This window comes from Rhipicephalus sanguineus, chromosome 5, assembly GCF_013339695.2.
Source record: "Rhipicephalus sanguineus isolate Rsan-2018 chromosome 5, BIME_Rsan_1.4, whole genome shotgun sequence".
Classification (NCBI taxonomy): domain Eukaryota; kingdom Metazoa; phylum Arthropoda; class Arachnida; order Ixodida; family Ixodidae; genus Rhipicephalus; species Rhipicephalus sanguineus.
The window spans coordinates 94,917,049-94,934,583 of record NC_051180.1 but is presented as its reverse complement, the minus strand read 5'-3'; the positions used below and the strand labels follow the sequence as shown (position 1 = coordinate 94,934,583).

Below are 17,535 nucleotides of genomic sequence, written 5' to 3'. Positions count from 1 at the left end.
AGTGCAGTGGAGCGGGTTTGAAGACTTGTTGTGCTTAAGCCCAAATTATTACCCTGCAAATGCGGTATAGTTGTATACTATATAGCGCATGTGGCTCACAAAGTCGAAACCCTGCTCTAGTTCGTCCGCCTACAAGGTGACTACAAAAAAGAATCAATAAAAGAGAGAGAGAGAGAGGAAAAGAAAGCTCCGCTATGTGACCTACCTCGTTTCGGACCTTTCTTAAGAGTTCCAGACGTCGAATGAGGCCTCACGGTGCGCGGGCCGACGAACCGCGGGTATGCAGGCACCGTCCACAAACTCCAGAACACCACCGTGTACACTGTCCTGAAAAAATAAAATAACGATACTAAATATATACCTGGAGATTTTTGTTCCGGCGCCGGTGATAAAGCCGTACGACTCGAACAGTTCAAGAACACCACCAAAATGTGCTAGCGATATATATTCGAAACTCTGTGAAGAATCCGGTATCCGTAAAGATCCAGCACCATGCATATATTCGGAACAACCAAGTTCAGTCACGCGTGCAGGATAATTCATGGCACGGAGCCGAAGGCTCTAGGAGTCGGTAGCGTACGATGTTGGGCTAGTTTGTGCATGATTCATTAATGAAGGTGTAAGGCTCAAGGTTTAACAAAGGAATGGAAAAGAGGACAGACAGAGCGCTCTCCGATTTGCACATCATGCGGAGAGGTCGCCACAGTGAAACATATAACCTGTCATGGGTACCCACACTGTCGTGGGTACCCCCATGCAGGACGTTTTTCTGGCCGAACCCTCCCCCGAAGCGAGGGCAGCGGTACTTCGGTTCGAGGACCTCGGCACCCAATTCCTCGCCAGCAAACGCGCCGAGGAAAGGGTCAAAAGGCTAGGCCTGGCGGTCACTCCTCCAGTGAGACCGCGTTGACTGGTCAATATAATGTACGTGCTCGTACTCTGTCCTCTCTTTTTGCACCTTTCTAACACCTGTCCTACACCTTTAACATTAAACTATATGCATCCAAAACACGAGCAACCACTTTAAAACAGCATTGATCTCTTTATCCTTGGCAAACCTTTTCGCACAACGCAATGTCTAATTATATATATTTCATACACATTATCGAAGGAGTAACCTTGTCATGCCAGATCACGTGGGCCACTGTCCCGTTTCAGGATGAACAATTCTTAAATCCACGTAAAACAAAGCGTGTATGTCCAAGCAACCTCCGTGCAGTTCAGGTGGTCGTCGTGGTTCACTTCTTGAGAGCAGGGTCCGAAGAGAAGATCAGCCAACTCAGACCCATAGAGATGAACTTGTGGTTTGCACAAAGGGCGGGAACGCCACACACAAGTTCGGATCTACGGGTTAGAGCGAGCAGTTATGCCGTAGCTTCCAAGGAGAATCACAAAGGAGCCTCTTCATCCTTGCGCGCATGCGCAGGGCCCGTTTCATGCGCGCTTTCACTTGTTCAACACAACATCCACGAAAACACCACGAAAAGATAAGTAAAGAGCGTTGACCACTAAGGTATCACGCAGTGCGCATTTACAAAGTCAGAGGATATCATCAAGGCATTTTACGCTTATCTGCGAGACGAGCGCTCATTCGAAGAATCAAACTACCGTCGTCTTACACGTGCCGATTCCCTTCTGCAATTATAATTTCAATAGGGTTTTACATGCCAATACCACGATATCATTATGAGGCACGTCGTAGCCGGGAACTCCGCATTGATTTCAGCCACCTGGATTTTTTTAACGCGCGCCTAAATCCAATTAAGTACACGGGTATTCTTCCATACTGTCCCCATCAAAATGCGGCCGCCTTGGCGGGAATCGAACCCGCATCCTTGAGCTTAGCGGCGAGACACCTCGCCTGCTAAGCTGCCACAGCGGGTGATTCCACTTCATGCCTGAAGACAGTACCTAATGGTCTCATTTTTCTTTTAATTCTCTTTTTGTACTTATTTCGGCAGGCCTGTATACTATAACTGCCCTAAACCGCGTTTTGATGGGTGCCTGTGTTAGCCCTGATTTCGGTTATGACGAGCATATACTATGGGATCTATGCGCATAACACAACTGAACTCCTGCGATTAAGGATGCGGGTAGGGGTGCAATGGTAGCAACTGTAAATGGCTTTAAGTAAATGGTTCTGCACATCCTTTCTGCGCAACTCTTCCCGTCTTCTCGGCCGCCTTATATATCCACCAATATCCGCTATTGAGGTCGAAAGAGGAAAATAATTTCGCATCCCGTGATGCAGTAATCTACGCAAAAGCGCAAAAGCGTGGTTCTTCTTCTTTACTACACCGCAATATATAATTTGAATTCACGCCAGCGCGTAAAGTAACGCGAATGACGAAATAATGGAAGTTAAAACAAGCAGCTCTCATCGCGTCTTGTTTCATTGTCTCCCTTTATCGGCCTGTTCGGACCAGGAATCGCGCAACTGATTCGGCGACAAGGCCTTATGAGGCCCATCCGCTGATGGATACGCAAGTTGGGCCAGCTGGAGGAACTAATTAATTGACTATCATTAATTAACCAGCGCTCAAATAACTCCCAGAAGACATCAGCTTATAGACTCATAACCGAAACCGCAACCCTGCGTTCAGCAACAGAGCGCCATAGCTACTCAGCCACATCCCCAAGACATCAGTCTAGAAACAATGTATGACTCGCGCTTTGAACAGAACCGCTGTTACGCCTATCGAGGCAGCCTGTCTCGCCCAGCCTCTCCAAGCAGTGCGGTAAACTGATCACCTCTGACCAATGCCACGCAAAGGCCTCCTGAAAATACGTGCTCTAAAGTGCCCGCCGCGTATACCAGCCCGCAGCGAGGTAGCCCGCACGATGCATGGCGATGCCATTGGCCGTGCCCTAAAGCGTAAGCGGAGTGCGCGCCTGCAAGCGCCATTTTCAAAGAACGATCCTTTAACACCGCGTGACGGAAGTCATGCGGCAAGCCCAGGCTTGCCTTCGGTGCAAGGGCTAAAACGCTCGACTAATTAGCCAGGGGTAAGGGGCTCGATTAGTGGCCGTGCAGACCACGCACTAATGGAGCATGAGAAGGCAGGCAAGGAAAAAAAAAAAAAAAAAGAAGCAGAGATTCGAAGCATAACGACCATGCGGTGGGCGTGAAAGAAAACCCGTTTGCGTAAATTACTCTAAAGTTCTCCTCGACATGCGCAAACTCCTTAAAAGTACACGCCGAAGTTTGCTCTACATGCGATACATCTCCCGTGATACGTGCGCAGCGTCAACGCAGGTGGGGCTGAAAAGCAGTGCGTGGACAAAAGAAAAGAAAAATACAAATAAAGTAACGAAAGAAAATGGCGTGAGGCAGTGCCAGCCCATCAAAACGGCACGCAATGTCAAAACAGGAACTGCGCTCCCAGACGCCGCTGGACTACTACGTACACAGGTGGCTGAGAGGATACAGTAAAGGAAAAAAAAAACAAACAAACAGCAAATTCAATGCGAAAGTGGGAAAGGGGGAAAATGTCGAAGCCTCGTGCGGGCTTCCGAGAGGCAGAGGGAAACATCCTCTCTCTGTGAGAGCTTATTTTGGAAATAACCCTTTTCCATTACGATGTCAAGCTTGTCAGCTGCCGCCCACCAAACTAAGAACGAGAGAGAGAGAGAGGGCGAGACATCAGCGCACCGAGAGGGCGGTGAGCCCGTGAGATCCGCGCTAGAGGGCAACAATGAAGGGCCACCACCACCGCCGGGGGAACAGTATCATTTAGACCCAGGCGCCCGGCACGTCGAGGCCCACACCGGCACGGAGCTGATCAATCAAAACCGCTGAGGATAAAGAAAAGAAATACGGCATAAAACGGAAGGCTCGTGCGGCCAGCCGCATCATCGCCCATCCGCTCCGTGTACACAGTGTCCTCCTCCTTCTCTTTATCAGCATCATCAGCAGAAGCAGCAGTGTGTTCTGCTCAGAGCCGCCCAGTATGCGTGCACTACATACGCTGTGCCCGATGGTGCGAACCCGCGCGACCTGTCACCTTCCGTTGGCGGCAGCTCCGCCACCTGCTTGCTTCCCTGCGTCACTTTTGGCTCAGTGACATTCGCCGATGAGCTGTTGACGTGAGGGAAGCTCACGCCACGTTTGTTACACTCGCGTGTGTACGTATGAATTGTAAGCGTCGCGTGTGACGCGTTAACACACCGTGCATTCATCGCAACTCGTTGAGGCGCGAGCGCGAAACACTTTTTTTTTTTTTCGCGTAAGGTACATGGACGTCTGCAGTAGAGCAAAAACATTCAGGATTTTCTTTTTTTTTTGCGGTTACATTTTCTCGCGCCTTTTTTTCGCGACCGTATAGTTCGGTAATGATATTTGTAACCTAAATCAAGCTGAGTGCTCAAGAGAAGTAAGTATAGTGAGGGCAACGCCTCGTGAGGGCAGACAAGATCTGGCGCGAGCGAGTGTTCCTCGCCGAGTTATAGATAGACGGCGGAGCACTTCGAGATGGCGACCATTCGGCATACTACATGGCATATTCATATGCCCGACATACATATGCTTGTGATTGCGGTTTGATTTCTACACGAAATCATGCGACGAGTCAATAGCATCTACATATATTCGTTAGACTAATCATCCGGCTTTATACATATGCTTCTTTTACTAAGGCGAACGTTTAACTGCGTTCGTCCTCACGTGGTTTGGCTTTTTCTGCCCGGTGCTTTCCTTTTTCTCTTTTTTTTTTGCCTGGCAAGGCGGACATCTTGGGGACTAATGAGCGATCGCATTGGTCACATGGGTCTGGTGATGGTGGGCTCTGCCTAAGAGAGCTTAGTGTAATGCATGGCTATCACCATCAATGATTCGTTCATCGGGTCTGACGGTGTTAATCTTCCAACCTCCTTACATCGTTTTCTTTTTCTTTTTTTGGCAGGAAACCATGACATGACTGGAACGCCCAATCGACGAAGACTACGCAGGCTTCGCAATGCTTGATGTTGGCGCCAAACAAACTTACGGAATGCACATCGCAGCTATACAAAAGGACGCGTAAGCGCTACTGGCATATCGGAAGGCTACCCGACTGACTGACCGTCTGTGACAGAAAACATTTACGATACGTCGGCGACATGATGGTGGTTTGAGGTCCGGAAATACTCTTATTTCTGCAACGCACACGGGAACGGCGCATAGTCGAGTGGAGAGAGTGAAGAAAAAGAGGAGGCCACCTTCTCGAGGCCCGCACAGGTGGGTGCCCGGCGACGCTGGGAATCGGACCCGGTACCTTGCACATTGGAGGCGGCGGCGACATCAACAGTGGACCTTCATTTATGTCAAACATTTGCTCCCCTTTCCCAGTACAGGTATAGTTCCTGGTTAACATTCCTGCCTTTTATTTCACCATTCGCTCTACCACCCCCTTTCCTCTCTCTCTCTCTCTTTCTTGAGCAAGAATACGCAGAGAAGAGGCCGCCCAATTTGCTTCGGTTAAGAATGATGTAAACACCTCCACATCGGATCAAAATATGCGCGAACCACGTGACTCCAACTCTCTCAAAATGCCGAACCACGACGTCACTCTTTTGACGCGAGCAGAGACACAACAACCACAGACAAAGGCCTGGGTGTCCGATGACGAGAGCCAAAAATTGCCACGACGTCACATGTAGCATGCGCCGTATACATTTACGTGTTTGTCTGCAGACACGTGCAGTCGCAGGCGTTTCGGGCGACCAATCCGTGTAATACGATCGCGTGCTGGCAGCTGTAGGAAGTACTGGGCATTGCGGTAGCAGACGGCGATCACATTCCCCGGAGACATTCCGCGCGCCTCCAATGTTTCGGCCTTGAGGTCGCCTTTCGAAGCGGAGCCGGTTTCAAAACAGGCTATATGTATACATGCAGAGGGCAGCGTTTCATGACGTTTGCTTTATTGACACGAACGGAAAGGCGACTATTGTTGTCATCAACTGCCCTAAGCCGCGGATTCATGTCAATATACATCTGGGGTATTACGTGCCAAAAGCACGATGTGGTCACGACGCACGCCGTACAAGAGGGCTCCGAAAATTTCGACCATCTGGTGTTCTTTAACGTGCACTCACATCGCACACTAGACGGGGCGCTAACATTTCGTCTCCATCAAAATGCTAGCACCACGGCCGCAATGAAACCCGCGACCTTCGGGTTAGCAACAGAGTACCACCGCGGCGGACTGTATATTGTGTATCTATACTCCCACGAGCAAAAGTTTGACCACCACAGGCGTCAAGAAAACAGTTTGTATTTCTTCTAGTACAACTATATGCGATGTTCCACCACATTTCACTGCTCGGACACGTGCTTGTATATAGGCTGTCAGGCACGTAGGCAAGGGGGGGGGGGGGCGCCCCCCCCCCCCCCGAAATTCGTCCGGCCTTCTATATTCCCAGGCAACTTTTGTTTTATTTTTGCCATGGAAATACTTTCTTTCGAACAATTAGGCCTTGCCCCCCCCCCCCCCCCCGAAAAAAAATCCTGGCTACGTGCCTGTAGGCTGTACTGATCTCCGCCCGCATTCCCAGGGTGTGGAGAAAGAAGAAAAAGCCCTAGCTGTAGCTGCAATCTCTGTTTTTGCTCGCAAGTAAATAATACATTAGTTAACAAGTTCAAAGCAGCGAGATCAGTCTATTCCTCCGTGTCCTGCTTATAAGATATCAAAGACGGCTTCGAAATACGTTCCTGCCGCTAAAGTATAGCGTGGGTATAATGTAAAATGAAAGAACCCGCAAAAAGTCAAGTTCAGGACGATCATATGAAATCGATCCTCAAACAGTCCTTCCTGCCCAGGAAGCTTCAACCATTTTTCCCCAATATTTATTTTACCACTGCCCGCTTCTCAGGCGATTTCAGCCGCGAAAACAATGCGTTAATCTTCAGCCGCATTAATCTAGAAAGATTCGATTCAATTCGAGGTTATGGAATGAAACGCAGATTGCGTCAAAACGCACACGTTCGTTAAAAATAGCACAGTGCAGTTGGAATGTAGGCCTCATGCCCGTTTCCAGGGGAACACGGCTTGTGAGCTATTGGAACACTTGTTGCAGTACATTCGCACGCTTAAAAGGCGTGGCATTTTCCTGCATCTTGCGCTGACAACGTTGAGGGACATCATAAGTGGAGTTAAGGTACGCCTCGTACCAGTGGCGTATCCAGGTGTGTAGCTTGGGGGGTTCAGACACCCTGAAATCTTCACATTTTAAATGTATGTGTATATATATGCGCACACATACAAACACACGCATGAACACACATGAGGGGGTCGGGGGGAGGGGGGTCAACCCCCACCCCCGAACTCCTCGGAAAAAATTTGTGGCTACGCCCCCTCGCACAGACCAGTGCATCGTCAATGAACAGTGGTACCACTTCATCTAGCATCCCATCTCCTCTATATATCTTGACATCTCTTCTTCCAATGCTTAAGCTAGAAAAAAAAAATGGCTGTGCACCCCTTTGAAATCACTGCATACATTTAGCAATTTCTCACCCTGCAGTCTTCTATTTATTGTCACGATAACGAACGGACGGAGTATGTTCGGTACATCGAACAAAAGCGTGCATCGATACACATCGTGACGTGTGACGCGCACTTTCACTACGAGCCGACGTCTCTCTCTATACAAAACCTTCTGAAAAGCGACAAGAGGTAGCCGCGCTAGACGCTAACAGCATCGTATCTCAACGTAAAATTGACGGGAACCCATACAAGCGGACATCGTATATATACGAATACACGAGCGTGAAATCGAGATTAAGGCTGTGAACACAAAAGAAGGCCGTATATGCGTCAGCACTCCATTCAGTCGCCTTCACCCGCATGCATACATCTGTACGCGGCGCTATAGGACTGCGTGCTTTGGACGAAAGGCAGGCCCGTGCGAATTTCAGCAGTTAAAACGAAAAAGAGAAAATTAAGGTGTCGATATAACAGTATAACTTTTCTTACGCGGACGGAAGCCTCACGGCAATGTCCGATTTTCTTTGAATTCCTGGAGAAACGAATTGGCGTCGTCAAGGCCACGGCTTCCGCTGAAAAAAACGAAATTATAAGTCGACAGCGCTAAGGCCACGGTGACGTTGCCGGCTACAGACATTCTTTCCTTAGTTGCTCTCACCCTAGCTCTCTTGTTTTATTTTTATTTGGCATGAACAGAGTGGGTGGACGGCGTTTTCCCGAAAGAAACCGACTGTATCACTGAGTCTGAGCTCTTGTGAACCCATAGCCGCTACTCTGACGGGGTTTGAAGAAACGAGTGCGTATGGCTTCTCATCGCGCATAAAGAACCCAATGAGTGGAGCGTTCCCATTCACAGACGTGTCGGCGTCTATCTGAATAGACTCGTATAGATTCACGCGGCTGTCAGTCAGGCGCACGATCCTATAACATGTCGGTCGCGAGAAAAGTATTCTTCGAGCAGGACGATATATTCTCCGGCACGATTCCTATGCACAATTGAGAGAAAGAGAGAGAGACAACAAAATATCACTAAGTTAATACATCAAACAGTTTCGTGGAGTTCTTCGACACAACTACTTTAACTTCCGACACAACAATTCGTTTTCAACGGCCGCATGCTTAAGCAGTGCGTGATCTTGCCGGGGTTCGTCTAATTTAACAAGGGCGTGAACGTCACATACAACTTAATGTAGAAATACTGAATGGTAGTCCCACAGTGCAATTAACATGAATACATAAGGTATTATTGACCACTTTGCTCGTCGAGCAATAGGATGCAGTATATCTTAAAAGCTGTGTAGACTAATTCAGGACCTGGATTCTCTCTCTTTCTCTCTCACACACACACACACACACACACACACACACACAACACACACACACACACACACACACACACACGCACACACACGCACACACACGCGCGCGCACGCACACACACGCGCACACACACGCGCGCACAACACACACACACACACACACACACACACACCACACACACACACACACACACACACACACACACACACACACACACACACACACACACACACACACAGTTTCTTCAAAAATGTCTTTTTTGAATTGGCCGTATCGTTTTCACTAATATCTTCTGCATCAGGAGTGAATGCGATTTTTTTCTTCTTAACAACGATAATAGCGCAAAAGCTTTCTACACGTGTACCGAAGCTTTCTTGCTGGCCTTGAGAGATAATGGTGTAGCACACAAATGTGCGTAAATGCACGAGCCGCAGTTGCATCATGGACGTCAAACCACGCACTACGATCTGAACCAACGTTTTGTTCTCAAGGAGATGAACAAAATCCTTGAACAGGGGATGCATCGCTGGAGCCAGCAAGTTCGCCAAGTCAACGGAGCGCGTTGTATGCTTTTGGAGAGAGCCAGCTCGAGAACGTGCAACACGATGGTTTATGCGCCGCCTTACTGGAGTAGTTTCTTTCTTCTAACTTTTTTACGTAAGCGAAGCTCTGTGTTTGCCTGCGTTCGAGCGCATGTAACGGCGTCACTAGACGGTTCTTAATGCTACGCGACAAGCAATCTACACTCCATGCATACCCGAATGTCATCTCCCACTTCCCTCCCCCTGTGAAACTTTCCCTTTTCCCGAAAATGTGGTGAGGACGAGACGCTTTACAGGCAAAGACACTCAGGAATGGATCATCCCGGGCTGCGCCTGCGCGCACGTGCTGCCTATACCATACATAGACCAACGCCTTCTTTATATTTAAAGAACTGTTCCAAGGCGCCAGGAACACAGGCAGGGGAGCCTTTCAGACACCTCCATCGATCTCGCCTATATGTCGATGGCGCTAGAACAGACTTATCTGTCAATTCGAGCGAGAAAGAGAGAGAGAGAGAAGAAAATGTTGGGCGCGTCTGAAGGAAGCTCCTCCCTCACAGTCCCCCCGCTCCCAATTTTTCCTTTCGACCCGTTTCCATCTATTACAACGCGCAGCCCCTACTATACCCCATATTCACAGAGCGCATGCACCGAAACTCAAAGCACGAAGTCGCACTCAGTTGTGCGTCGTCGCATCACAAGACGCGCACTTCGGTATACGTCTCACGAATAAGTGAGGCCTGCTTGTCCTTTCTGTTTCGGCTTCTCGGAAAAAAGCACAAGCACGCATCGAAAGGTTCATTGTCAATGGAAGGCAGCGTCAAGTGCAGCGGAGCACGCGATGCATGTACATGCGGTACCGAATAGGACCCACCAAAGTCGCTTTCCGTGTCACCGAGAAACCCTTAACGATAGCGAGATGGCCGATTCGCGTATCCAGCATCGAGCGAGTATGGCTGTCAGTGCCCCTCTCTGTAGGCGCGCGTATCGTTACCGTATACGTGTTGCATCATACCGTCTCTCCCCACGAGCGCCCGTGACAGAAAATGGTTCACGAATGGAGCGAATTCTTCGGAACTCGAAAGTTTATCATCACACCCTTTTGCTGTGAAAGTAAGCAAGAGTGTAGCTCTCAGCCTGTACAAGTTTTGTGCATCAGAACGGAGAAGAAATTCCGACAGAAAATATAGATTTGACTGCAGTTGGCGTTCCTGGTTATAATGCACTACCGGCACGACATGTTGAACACGAGGGTGAGCTAAGAAGATGAACAAGAAGACGCGTAGTAGCAGTTTCCTTTCGATGGTAAGCGACGCAGCATGTATCCATGTGCGATCTGCCATGCATGCGCTCTCTCTCTCTCTCTCTCTCTCTCTCTCTCTCTCTCTCACACACACACACACACACACACACACACACACACACACACACACACACACACACACACACACACACACACACACACACACACACACACACCACACACACACCACACAGCACACCCACGCACACACACACGCACACATAGACACACACACACATACACACACACACGCACACACGCACAGAGAGAAAGAGAGAAAGTTAACATGGGTAGGCTAGCTTCAGTAAGCCAGCGACACGAGGACAAAACAGCCACAGGAAAACGTGAAAGTGGCGAAAGCATCTCTCGTGAACGAGTAAACATAGAGGAAGGTATCATCTCTGCACGCTCAATAGGTAACTCATATCTGTTACGCAGTTTCAGTATAAGGTATCGTGTCAAAACTTGCTAAGCATGCTATCCCGAGTACCGCACAACCAACATGCATGAATCTAAGGCCGCACTCGTTCTCGCCGCAGCTGTGTAGCCTCGATAAAGATGTTCTAGCTTTCCGTGCTCGACACATTACGCGTACTCCGCTCTTCTTCGCGAGACTACTTACCCCTATATAGCGTCAATGATACGAGAACAGAAATATTCTAGACAGGCAGTGAGGCGAAAAACTTGCGCCCTCGCAATTCATTACGCCGTCCATCAAGACGCCCACCAGCAACAACACGTGTTGTTTCTACAAGCGCGAAAGCGCGCGCTCGGGCGCTGGACTCGGGAACAACGTGGTAGCGAACAAGCAATCTCCAAAACTTGCAAGAGTAGCGCGAAGACAGTTTGTGCGGGTGAATCTCGGGTAAACGCATAGAATACGGAATGTACACGTTACTATGGCAGGGCACCACATAAGTTCTCTCTCTACCGTTCTTTCTTTCTCTCTTACACGAGAGAGAGAGAGAGAGGCGCATCGAGAATGTGCTACCATAGTAGTGGCGGTATCGCGGTCTCGCATCATCAGCCGCCGGAATGAAAGTGGGATGCGAATGAAGGAAGCAGGAGGGGAGGAGGAGACAGGGGGTCGCACGCTGCTGCACCGGCAGCTGGCGTGCCCGCGTGCGCGCGCGCGTACTCCAACAGAGGCGAGGGCCATCTGGAAATCGCAGCGTTGCGTCTTCCATCCTCCACAGCCGCTCCCCGCACCGCTGACGGGCCGCGCAGCGAAGAGCAGCCGCTTTGCTCGGGTGACCCAGAGAAGAAATCCACCGCGCTACTAGCGAGGCCTAGACCACGCGCTGGAGAACATATATAAGAATCACACACCGCGTGTTGTCTCTTACGCACGCCGCGCCACAGCGTAACATATGCGCTCGCCGCAACCCTGCGTGGCTGGTGCCACTGTTTCCCGGCCTTATCCTTTCTCGCCCTTTTGAATTTTCCGCGGTCTGACCATGCTTGCAGCTCCCGCGCGCACGATAAAACACGACCCCAAATGGACCACAAATTTAGCATTGTACGCAGCGCACGGACGTTGCAATATATGTTTAAAAAAAAGCTTCAAATGTCCTCTTATGTAATTCCTGTCTGATAAATATGAATTTACGACGCTATAAGCAAGCTCTCTGATGAGACGTCATTAGAGTGTATGCGTAAACGTCATTAGATTGTGTGCGTCAACGCAGTTGAATTGGATTGTGCAGGGCTTGCCTCAAGTTATACGACAGGCAAGATTGTCCCATCCGTAAACTTTTTATACACTGAAGCCAACAAAGATTTATATGCCCACCGTGAAAGCATTGCGTGCACATCGGCACTACGAAAGGCGAATCACTTGCCCAAACCATAAATGGCAAGTGGAAATGAAGAAAGCAGAGACAATAAAGAGATGCTCCCTTGAACTGATAAGGTTGCCCGATATAGAACTCAGTTTTACTTCACGCAAACGGAAGTCGCAACTATGTGTCCCGTAGATAGTATGCGGCAAGATTACCAGTCGGCGCGTCAACCCACTCTATACAGAGTCAACAGTGCGCTCTCCACAAGGCGAGCAGTTTGGGAACATGTGCGCGAAGTCCTCCCTCTTCAGTCTCGTTTCTGCGACCTTTGCCTTTTCTCTCTCCTCTCTCTCTCTCTCTGTAAAAGGAGCCGCAGGTCTCGACAGTGGAGGAAAGATTATGGAAATCGTACGTGTCGGTCAAGGAGGTAGGACTGTCACAGTCAGAACAGCTGATAACCGATGGCGCACCGGCCTTCGAGCCCCTTCAGATAGCGCCCGCCCATCGCGGGCCGCTGTCCAATTACGTATAGCCTCGACGACGAGTCCCTTGACACTCGTTGTCTAATCAGAATATGCAGACACAACGCGCGATTCACGTCCTCCGCGCGGTTGTGTCGCGTCGTCTCGCGAAGGCACGCGCTAGCTGTTATCGGTCGCTAAACTTAGCCAGCGGCGGCGATTTCGGAACCGTTGCGAGCTGGTTGGTGGACTTGTCCTCCTTTGACTGCGACCGCGCTGTTATGCGCAATCTCTTCAGGGCGTTGTCAGCGATAACCGTAAATTCGCTCTTTCAGCGGCGGGCCCGTGCAAGCGCCATCGAGTTTACGTGTGCATGCATGCACGTAGGGTTATTCACTCACCACCTGCGTGCGTGCCGGACTCTGCAGTATATAGGTGCAAACAAGGTGTCTCTTCGGATGTCGCCGCACGTTTCGTGCATCCGATAGTCTATGAATAGAAACGCGAATAGAAACGCGTGACCCTATCACATCATTCGGGATGTGGACAGCGATAGTTGCGGGGCGATAAACTCAGCCGACTCTAAGAGACCTTGTGGATGGGAGGCGCCCAGGCGCAATCGAATCGCAATTCCTTTTTCGTTTTCCTAAAAAAACTGCACCCCCCCCCCTTCACCCCCCCCCCCCCCCCCCCCCATCTTCATTCCCTGCTTCCTTAACAGAGGACTGGCTAATGCTTGCGCGCGATGAGACCGAGACAAAGTTTTATATGGCATACATATGGAGCCAGTGACATGCCTGTATATATGCCGTGTTCGCCACACGACTACATATAGGAAACACGAGCGACCAGGCGAAGATCACGTCTGTAAATAGGTCTATTTCGGCCGTATCGCCTATACACGTCCGTCAGACACGTTTATAGCCACGAGACGTCAACCCACACTCCTGCCATATATGAGTCACAGGCAGCTTCTACCCGGTGACAGTGGCTGTGACTGACATGAAAACCACGTATACACGAAAATAAAACAAACAAACAAACAAACAAACAAACAAACAAACACACACACACACACACACACACACGCGCGCGCGCGCGCACACACACGTGCACAAACAAACAAACGCGCGCGCGCGCGCGCTTCTACTCGCTCAACTGTTTCTCTCTCTCTCTCTTCTTTTAAAAGACTGTGCAAGGTCTTACGTTAACGATAGGCTGAAGGGCTGAGCAGCAGAGTGTGTTTTTACAGTGACATGCACAGAGCTCCTGCCGCACACAGTCACTGAAAGACGTCTTTCATGCCCGATCACATAAGAAAGAAACAACGCGGGCGCGTTCATCTCAGCTCTCAGTGTGCAATGGTGCAATTTTCCCGTCGGATGCGATATTCGCGGATGGTGCTAAAGTGGCCACGAGAAGCGAGTGCAGTGTATATGGGATGATACATATGGCCGGCGAAGCAGCAGCCAGCAGCATGGAACGCAACATATGCGCGCTGTCTGGCGTCTATATATGCGCAACATGCCTCCAAGTGTGCGGGAACACTGCAGGCCGTATAAAGATGCGCCGAATATAAGAACGGGTTCTGCGTTCGACGATTATCTTCCCCGCATGGGCCGCACGGCATGCAGGGGTCAAGAGTGAGCCACCACGTAACACTGCACGGTTATACACATATATACATGGAGGCTTGGCATAAGCGGTCAACGATTGCTGCAGTGCCGTATATGTAACGGGTGAACCGGCTATTCAGATGCTTCAGCATGAACAAGCGATCGTGATTGCGCGTGATTACCGGCATTTCAGTGGGTGGGATACTTATGACGGTGCGCGTGCTTGGAGAGATTCAGAAACGACTATGAAATGGTTATTACCACTTTATAAGTGTCACTGCGTTTCTTGCACTGATGTTACATCTATAAGATGCTATTACGATACAATAAGATGCAATGACCGCTGCGATAGATCCTATAGTCTCAATGTACATTACTGCGCAATTTTGACTATGTAGCTGCATATACGTATGTTGAGCAGTGCTGTTCATATCAATGTTACAAAGACGGCTAGGTTTTCATGCAGTGTTTTCTTTTCAATTTTTTTTTCTGCAGTGATGCATGGGCTATTTTGCAGCGGGCCAGTTTGCTCGCAACAGCGAACGAGGGGGCAACAGTGGCCGAGTTGGGCTAGTTGGAACAAACCATTCATAATGGTACTGTGCGCAAGCACAAGACAAGGGGGCAAGGGACAAGAGAACAAAGACGCAGCGCTGCGTACTTGAGCTCTTGTCCCTTGCCTTGTGTTTGCGCCCAGTACCCTCATGAATAACAAAGGGCAGTTGAAAATAAAGTTCCTCAAACAGTCCCTTTACACAGCCAAAACGATTTTCACTTTGCGCACTGTCGCTGCGCTACAACGCGTACTGCACATGTGTTTTCCTTTTGTTTGAATAAATTGAACGACACAACGCCAACGTAACGAAAGCTTGAAACGCAATGGTTTGTGCTCTAACAGCTTTCTTTAGTACAGATAAAATATACTCGTGACCACTCAAATGTCACAACCACCGCTGATGTGAGGATCACACCTTCAATACCTGACGGTGTCATACACGAATACACCCTTTGCAACAGTCCTCGCTCGCGAGAAGGCGCGACGGTCACCGACCCCGTCCCTCCTTTATCCCGGCCGATCAACGCGGCCGCAGACATCAATCTGAACGTATGGAAATTTGCCCGCACTCCACACAACACCGGGCAAAAGGAAGGAGAGAGATGCCGCGGCCGTTCCCATGCAAGGTTGCCGCATGCTGCCCCGTTGGGCCCATTTTCATTCGCGTGATGCCGTCGCAAATCGCGCGCGCCATCCGCCCGCAGTGACATCCGGCCGCGACTTCGCCGCGGGCGCGCACATAATTCCTGTCCGAGGATAAAAAGAGAGAAAATAAAAAAGCACGGGGACACCAGGGAGCGGATATGCAGTTTCGAAACGGCGTGTCAGACGATGACAGATGAAGATGGTGCATGCAGCAGCAGCGGAGGACGAGCGAGAGCGGCCCATTGGTGTACTACACCCCACGGCGAGAGAAGCGACAGCGGCCGGCCTCACTTCTTCGACTGTTGGACACGTGTGTCCACCACGACCAAGCACTCGCGTTTTATATAGTAGCGCACCGCCCCTGTAATTATTTTCCCTGGTGTCTGACAGCAGTGGTGCGCACCGCGGCAATTGAGAATTAACCCTCTGCTGCCGTGTGCAGTAATTCGAGCCGACCGCTCCATTAAGTCCAGTCAGGAGTTGGGTATGTTACTGTATATCGAAATGTCCAAAGGTGTTATCCTTAGGGCGGGCGAGATGTCCCTGCTGATCATTTGCATCTTAAGTGCAAGGCTCACCATCTCGAAGCTATAACCTTGACTCTGTGGTGCCGAAACTTTCTCACGCTGGTAAAAAGCCGTTACCTTGGTTGAGTGTGCAAAAAAATTAATAGCGCTGAATAGAGGAGACAAATGCCAGCCATATATAGGATATAAAAAGAAGCGAGACCTGCAGCCCAGAAAACTTAGCGGAGATGGCAATCTACCGTTTAAGCTATACGCATAAACATTAAATGGGCTCGAAATCGAACGCGCCTTACAGCCAATCACCGTATAGCTAAACGTAAGCTGATAGGAAGATGGTGCCATGAGTTGAGGTTTTATGGCTACTTATCCCCTTGTGTTATAAGTATTCACATTGTTCAGGAGACTCTTTAGGATAGCGTTCCTGTCACATGCTTACATTTAGAAGTACGAGCACGAGAGATGCCCATGAGGAGGTGATAGAGGTGCCCATGAGATCGGTATGAGACGGCGCAGAAAATCGCTAAGAAAGGCACTGAGAGAGAGAGATGGTGATGATGGGGAGCAGGAGGAGGAGAAGGAGAATGAGAGGCGCGATAGATTACTATACTCGAGCCACGCAGGTTGGCTGCCCTACATAGAGATATAGATAGATGAGAGAGAAACAGTAATTGCGCCCACACATGCACGCCAATGTTCAGTGAAATCCACAGGCGGTCGTGCAGTCCAGCCGCCAGAAAGAAGCGCAACAGTGCATTATAGTATCCTTGCGAATACGAAGGAGAGCGTCCGAAATGCGAATTAGTGCTTCGCACGCAGACCACTGCGACGCCACGATTAGCATATACGTCAGATTATAAAGACAACAGAGGACTGACGCGACATAACCACCATATATTTACTAGCATTACGCCCGCTTTCGATTAACGGCGACAAAGGCGTCTATAGGCAGCGAATAGACAGTTTTAGAATAGGGTACGCGCAGATAGCGTTAGTTGGGTACAATACGCCATTTTTGTGACTTCACGTGGGTACCATAGAGGATAACGTACGAAGCGTGCGCAGTGGCGAGAAACGCTAACGCAAAGCTTTGCGTAGCCTGTCCTAAAGCTGCCAAATGACTGATAGGGCAGATACATATGCACCCCAAGGCTTGCTGCTCTGCATAGCAGCAGGCAGACACGCGTAGCCTCTTACATAATACATGCAAGCGCGTGCGCACTGATCGTTCGAGTCCCGTGTGTATCTCTACTCTGCAGCATGTCGTCTCGCCTCCTCCGCTTTTGATAAGCGGCCGAATCGGGCCAGCGGGAGATGATGCTCG

The 17,535-nt window shown here is 49.7% G+C and overlaps 1 long non-coding RNA gene across 1 annotated transcript in view; it reads right to left on the bottom strand.

Annotated features, from left to right (window-relative positions):
* Positions 1-216: 216 nt before the first annotated feature.
* LOC119394004 (uncharacterized) overlaps positions 217-17,535 on the bottom strand; it is a 160,084-nt gene continuing 142,765 nt past the window's right edge. The window contains exon 3 of the long non-coding RNA XR_005184033.2: positions 217-322. This is a non-coding gene — a long non-coding RNA (uncharacterized LOC119394004). The remainder of the gene's footprint in view (positions 323-17,535) is intronic.